This window comes from Neomonachus schauinslandi, chromosome 8 (genome assembly GCF_002201575.2).
Source record: "Neomonachus schauinslandi chromosome 8, ASM220157v2, whole genome shotgun sequence".
Taxonomy (NCBI): Eukaryota; Metazoa; Chordata; class Mammalia; order Carnivora; family Phocidae; genus Neomonachus; species Neomonachus schauinslandi.
The window spans coordinates 70,607,665-70,614,689 of NC_058410.1; the positions used below are offsets into that span (position 1 = coordinate 70,607,665).

The 7,025-nt window shown below is 38.4% G+C and overlaps 1 pseudogene; it reads left to right on the plus strand.

The window, feature by feature from the left end:
• Positions 1–346: 346 nt before the first annotated feature.
• On the plus strand, positions 347–745 carry LOC110583505 (annotated as a pseudogene).
• The last annotated feature ends 6,280 nt before the right edge of the window (positions 746–7,025 follow it).

A 7,025-nucleotide genomic window follows, 5' to 3' on the forward strand; every position in this document is an offset into this window, starting at 1 on the left:
CTTAATGACTGAGCCACCGAGGCGCCCCAAATATTCCATACTTTTAAAGAGAAGCCTAAGGACTTGTCTAAAGAACACAAGAGCCAATCTAAAGGAGTTCCTAATAGCTAAAGTTGGAAAAATGTGAGCAATAAAATAAATATGGATAGTATTGAATTTTAGCCCCTATAATAACATAAATATCCACGAATCTATATTGAAATAAATAAATAATCAAAAGGTAAGTAAATGTGGGAGAAGGAATGGATCTTCCCCACTTAAGAATTTCAGTTAGTGAGTGGTGGGCACAAATAGCGGCGGTGAGGCTTGCTGGTAAAGTTTGGTCTTGGTACCCTCCTCATGAACCATGGAGAGTGACTTTTATCTGTGTTACTACATGGGTCATAAGGGCAAATTCGGCCATGAGTTCCTGGAGTTTGAGTTCTGACCCGATGGGAAATTGAGATATGCCAACAACAGCAATTACAAAAATGATGTCATGATCAGAAAAGAAGCTTATGACAGTGAAATTACCAAAGACGATGATGCCTTGTGGCCTCCCCCTGACTGAGTGGGCCGGCAGAAGCTTGAAATTGTCATTGGAGATGAACACATTTCTTTCACAACATCAAAAATTGGTTCTCTTATTGATGTCAATCAATCCAAGGATCCAGAAGGCTTATGAGTATTTTATTATCTTGTCCAGGACCTGAAGTGTTTGGTCTTCAGTCTTACTGGATTACACTTCAAGATTAAGCCAATCTAGATTGAAAATGGATGTGGACACAAGGGGGGTTGGGAGTACCTATTTTTAATTACCATTATCAGGAAATTTTTGTGTATATAAGGGCAATATTTTTGTATAAACTATAAATGACTGTCTTTAATAAATACATAACAAAAAAAAGAATTTCAATTAATAAGTATAGAAGGAAAGAAGAAAATAGAAAATTGAAAATCAGAATAGAAGTAGAAAATCACCATTAGGCAAACACATCAGTAACTATTGCGGCAGGCGTGATCCACTGATGGAGGCCAAAATTACAGGGCAAAGTTTGGAGAAGCAGGATTTACATAGTCTGCAAGTATCATCCTCAAGATTTTTTAACTACAAGGGGAAAAACAGTAACTCGACAGTAAAGCCAGCAGAAACCACCACATGATCAAGGTCAACATCACAGGTAACAGGGTGTATAAATAACTTGAACCCCTTGATATGAGGTACTGAGGATACCTCACTTCTGTGGCATTCTTTTCAGACATGCACAACCTCATTTCGATCACGGGGAAACATCAGACAGACCCCAAATTGAAGAACATCTACAAAATAACTCATCAGTACTCTTCCAAAGTTCTTAAGTCATGAAAGACAAGGATAGCTTGAGAAACTTTCACACACTGGAGAAGATTAAAGAGAAATACCTAAATGCAGTGTGGGATCCTAGAATGGAAAAAGGACATCAGTGGGAAAAAAAAAAAAAAACCTGATGAAATGTGAATAAAATCTGTAGTTTAATTAATAGCACTGTGCCAATGTTAATTTCTTAGTTTTGATAATTGTAGTATGTAGAATGGGAATGTTCAGAGAGGCTGGGACCCTTCTTCTATCTGGGAACTCTAGTATTTTTGCAACTGTTTTCATTTTTATAAGTCTAAAATAATTTCAAAATAAATGTTTTTAAAAGGTATTCTAAAATAATATATCCAATAGTATCTCGAATTTCTAACTGTATATTCCAGATAGCAAACCATGAGGAACTATAGGCAAGTTGGGAGAACAGAGGGGAGGGCCTTGCTTTTATGGAGGAAAACAGGAATCTGGGAGAGGCTCTTTCTGAAGAAGCGTTAAGAGTGCTTATAATCTGCTGAGTGTGACCGTTTCTCATTGGCAAGAAGTCCTTCCTTCCTTCCTCCTGCTGTGGTATATAAAGTAAGCTTCTCCCTGTTTGGGGTCTGAGTGGTAGTGGGTGACTGCTCCCCCTTCAAGACTTCCCCTGGGCCACTTTCAATGAGGTTTCCTTTATTTATTTTCACAATATGTATATATATATATATATATGTTATACACTAAAATGTTTCTAAGTGCTGGGATTATGAGTAATTTATTTTTCTCTTTAAATTTTTCTGCATTCTTTTTTCTTTTTTTAAAGATTTATTTATTTACTAGAGAGAGAGAGCACACATACAGGGGAGGGGCAGAGAGAGAGGGAGAGAGAAACTTTAGCAGACTTCCATGCTGAGCAGGGAGCCCGACGCAGGGCTTGATCCCAGGACCGTGAGATCACCACCTGAGCTGAAACCAAGAGTCAGACACTCAACCGACTGTGCCTCCCAGATGCCCCCAATTTTTCTGCATTTTTAATTTTTCCAGTGAACATGTATTGTTTTTATAATTGGAATTAAACTAATAAATTATTCTTTTAAAAGGTCTAAGCAAACAAACCTGGGTGTCATTTAAAATTATTTTCTTTCTTTCCTATCTCATATGTCTAATCCATCTGCAAGTCTTGTCACTTCCTCCTTCAAAATATATACATTCCTACCACCTCCTCTGCCTACTGCTTAATCCGTGCCTAATCCATCATTTTATCATCTTCTCTGGCCCTCCTGTTTCCACCTGTGTCACCTAAGTCCCTTCTCTGTGTGACACCAGAGTGATCTTTTAAATCAGACCCCATCATTCCTTTCTTGCCGTGCCTATGCTGTGCTCAGAGTAAAACCCAATGGCTATATTTTGCCTACCTGGCCCTTGCCTCTCTCTGACCTGCCTTTCACCAGCGACCCTTGCCCCCTGACCCCCGTACACCTTCTTGCAGACCTTCCTCTTACACAATCAGATGGTTCTTGTGTACTTGCTGTCTATGCCCCAAATGCTCACTTCCTCAGGAAGACATTCACTCACTCCATTAATCTCTATTCTCTGATCCTGCTTTATTTTTCTGCATAGCAGTTGTGAAAATAGGACATTAGAGCTATTTATTATCTGTCTCTGTCACAGGAATGGAAGCTCCATTGCTCCTTTCTTGATACTCAAAACAATGGCACATAGCAGGTGATCAGTAAATATGTATCAAGTGAATGAATCAAACTCCTGCCCAATCCATAGCTGACAGGAGAGCCCACCTACCAATTTCTGCAGCTTTGACCAGGGATGGGGTTGGGGAAGGGGTGTGGTGCCAGTGGGTGGGTGGGGGACTAAGCTTTAAGTCTTGATCACCCTTGTCCTGTCCTGCCCCTGGTTCACACTCTGGCAATCCTCACGTGTCCTATGACTCTTTCTCAGTTTCCTCAAAACCTAGTCAAAGTCACCAAAAATAAGCATTTGTGGGTTTAGCTGACATTAGTGAGGGTTACCTGGAGAATGTGAAGAGGAAAAGCAAATAACTTCAGGACAAACATTAATCATCCTTGTTCTCAAAATGCTGTGTTCTCACCACCGCCACGGAATTTCATCCATATACCCGTTGTCCATCTGGGGGCTGTCTCCCTCTTACTCCTCCTTCCCTCCCTTCTTCTATCTGCCACTTTCTCCCTCCCTTCCAGAGCACAGAAAAATCCCTCCCTTTGCCTCACAAAGAGCAGTTTCCCTTCCTTCAGGGCAGGGGCACCTCTCTACACCCAGGACTTGGGATGAGGGAAGCACCTTCCGTCATACATATTTCTCAGAGCACCTTCTGAAGATGGTTCTCTCTCTGAGAATCCAGTGTCAGTTGTTCATGTTTTTCTCCACCTCATTACCTCTAATTTTCTGTATTTTCTATTAGAGAGAGAAATTAAGGTCAAAGAAATTATTCTGGCAGGTACCCAAGTACAAAAGAAAGTCAGGCAGGCTTCAGATCTTTCTTCCATAGAAATTAATACTTACAGCATGTGGAAATGTTCTTTTCCTTTTTTTCTGCACCAAATTAAATTTTTTAAAAATTTTCTTAGTTTTTGCTAATTTGGTAGAGGGAAAATGGTATCTTTCTTTAAACTATCTTTCTTTTATCATTTATTTATCTTTGTTTCAATATCTTTATACAATTAATTGAATCTTCTCAAAAAAAAAAAAGCCAGTGGAAAAAACTTGACTATGTCCCTGTTCCTTGGCCCCTCTGTTTCTCTTGTAGTCTTGTCAACACCCTATGTCATTGATACAGAGACACAGTTTTCACATTTGACATCTTAAAATTGAGGGTGCGCAGTTGGTAGTACATATGTTGAGTGTGTTATTGCAAAGGTATTTAAAGATTATACTATAATTTGAGATTGAAATAGAAAGTTTTCATGTACAGAGAGATGAATGGAAACAAAACCATAAGGTATAAATTTAGTATTGATGAAGCCAATATTTACTGTTGGAGAAATAATCACAATTCCATTTATTTGCAAATCAACAACAAAGTGCTTTATGGGACTTAAGGAAGCACCCATAAGCAGATGAAGCTGAGTTAGGCTTTTCGTTTTTTCCCCCCTGAGGTACATGCATAAATTTTGCCTTTTACATACCAACCAGGGCAACTGAAGGAGATATTGCCAAATCTATTGGAATACATGAAAAAAAAGTCAAAGTCAAAAGATGCAGGTTGAACAATATAAAGGCATATTTTAATTGGCAGCATTTTTCTTTCTTAATAGTTTGCCTTGTAATTGATGGAATCTTAGAATTAAACACTTCATTATTATGAACAATATTAATAATTAAAAGTCATAAGTGCTTTGGGTTTGTATATTTCTTTCATATATATTATCTTATTTGATTCTCTTAAACCTGTAAGATGCTTATAACACCTCTTATTTTATTATTATTGTTATATTATCTTATAATAATATTTATCATGATTATTATGACCATGTGGCAATTGAGAAATAATCATACCATATGTAACATATGTAATATGTTACATATAATTGTAAAATAAAGGTAAAGATATTTGTTATGATTACGTCTATGTTGCAGTTGAAAAAATTGAAGCTTAGAGACTGAAAGTGATTTGTGCAGGGCCACAAAGCCCGTAAGTAACAGAGTGTGAGTCTTGTGGTCTTATCATAAAAAAGTCTGAAGACTCCAGCCTCCTCAAGCCTTGTAATATGTCAGTTTCACTATGTGGTCTCTCTAGACTGTAAAAGGAAAAAGTAACTAGATATTTCTCCAGATTCATCCTACATCCCTCTGCCCCAGTGTGGAAAGGAGCTGATTTGGTTAGGTGCTTTGGGGGTAAGAAACAGAAATCCCAAGTCAACCGGGCTCCTGCAAGAAGAAAATGGATGATCTCACAGGAAATCCAGAGGTAGGGCAGCTTTCAAGGTCAGTTGATTCAGTGACTCAGTGATGCTATCGGAGACTCAGGTTCTTTCCGTGTCCTCACTCTGCTATTCTCAGTACTGGCTTCATCCTCAGATTGGTAGCAAGCCAGCTCCAGCCATATCAGGCAAAATATCCAGATGTGACAGCACACAGAGAAGAAGAGAGAAAATACCTTCCTCTCAGGGTTCTCTCTCAGGGAAAAGGAAATTTCTCCCGGAAGTTCCTCAGCATGACTTCTCTTTTGTCTTATTAGAGTTAGAAAACCAGCTCATTCTAGAAGCAATAACAAGCAAGGAAGAGGAAATTACCCTTGCACCAATAAGGTGACACCCGGAGGTGGAAGCGGGGTCATCTGCCCTTGAGTCACAACCAAACTTCTTAGGCCAGGGAAAGGAATTATTCACAGATCCTCTTTATCAGAGAGTGCTTTACCTAGGAGGTGTGCTATTGGGATGTACTTGCTTTTTTAAAATGACACCTCCACAATTATTCACTCTAGTGTTTTGATTTAACCCCTAGTTAGGAGATCAGTTTCATCTCATAATATTCATACAATTACACACACACAGTTTATAAAATCATATGGTGACTTCTTGTGTTTTTATTTTTTATAGTATTAGTGCAAAGAGCGTGATCCACTTGAAACTCCAGGTACTTAATGCTTTACTATGACAATGGAAATGGCAGAAGAGAACAGAAAGCCAGGTTTGTAGAACAAGGGATAAAACCAAGAAGACCTTGCTTGGTTGCTTGATAACTGAATGACAAGATGATATGTGGCAGTTGCACTATTAGATCTGAAGTGAAATCATGAGCAGGTTATAGAAAAGTCCTTGTATTCTTTCAGAAGCCATTTAACAAGTAGCAAATAAGAGTGGAGTTGGACTATGACAGGATAATAGATTTTTCTGCCAGGAAAAAAAGGATGTGCAGTCATTACCTCAAGGAACAAAGAATGTAAAGAGGAGCTTAAGACTGGGACTTTGTTCTGGAAAGCATTTGTAAGTAGAGTGCATTCATCCTTAAATAAAAATCGTATCTGTTATTACATATGAAATATGATGTGTTTTATTCTAGTACTGAAAAAATGTAGTAGTGACTTGGCTAATACAAAGAATGTGTATGTGATTAAGTATTGTTATCAGTGCACACCAAATGCTAGAAATTGGGCAAATGGGAAGCAGTATATTTGTATTTTAGATTTTAATGGAGAGGACTTAACCAATCTCCATGAAAACGAACTTCACAAAGTAATCTTGGTTTAAAAAAAAATGAAGCCTGGAAGAACAACCCAAGAGAAAAAAGCAAAGAATATTGTAGATCATTCACAGAAGAAAATACAAAGGCTAATGAACATATGCATAGATACTCAACCTGGATAATACAGAAATGCAAAATAGAAGGAAATAATACCAATGTCTACCTATTGGCAAGAATTATCAACAAGATCCACTTTCACTAGAGAGATGGACACTTTTGCATGATTGGTGGAAGTGTAAATGTGTACATTTTGGTGTGACAGTTTGGTGGTAGATCTGAAACCTTTTATGCACACTTTAAGTCTTCTTAACTTTGTCTGTACCTTATTAAAATCCAAGCTGCGGTGACTCGGTGTGGGCTCCTCAGATGGGCTTCACACGGGTGCAAGTTGACCTATCTCTTACTCCACCCCAGGACTTCTCAGATGACCCACAACTTGGAACTCCTGAGGAACATGCACAAGGGCCAGCACATAGCAAACCAGAGGTGCTGGGGAGCG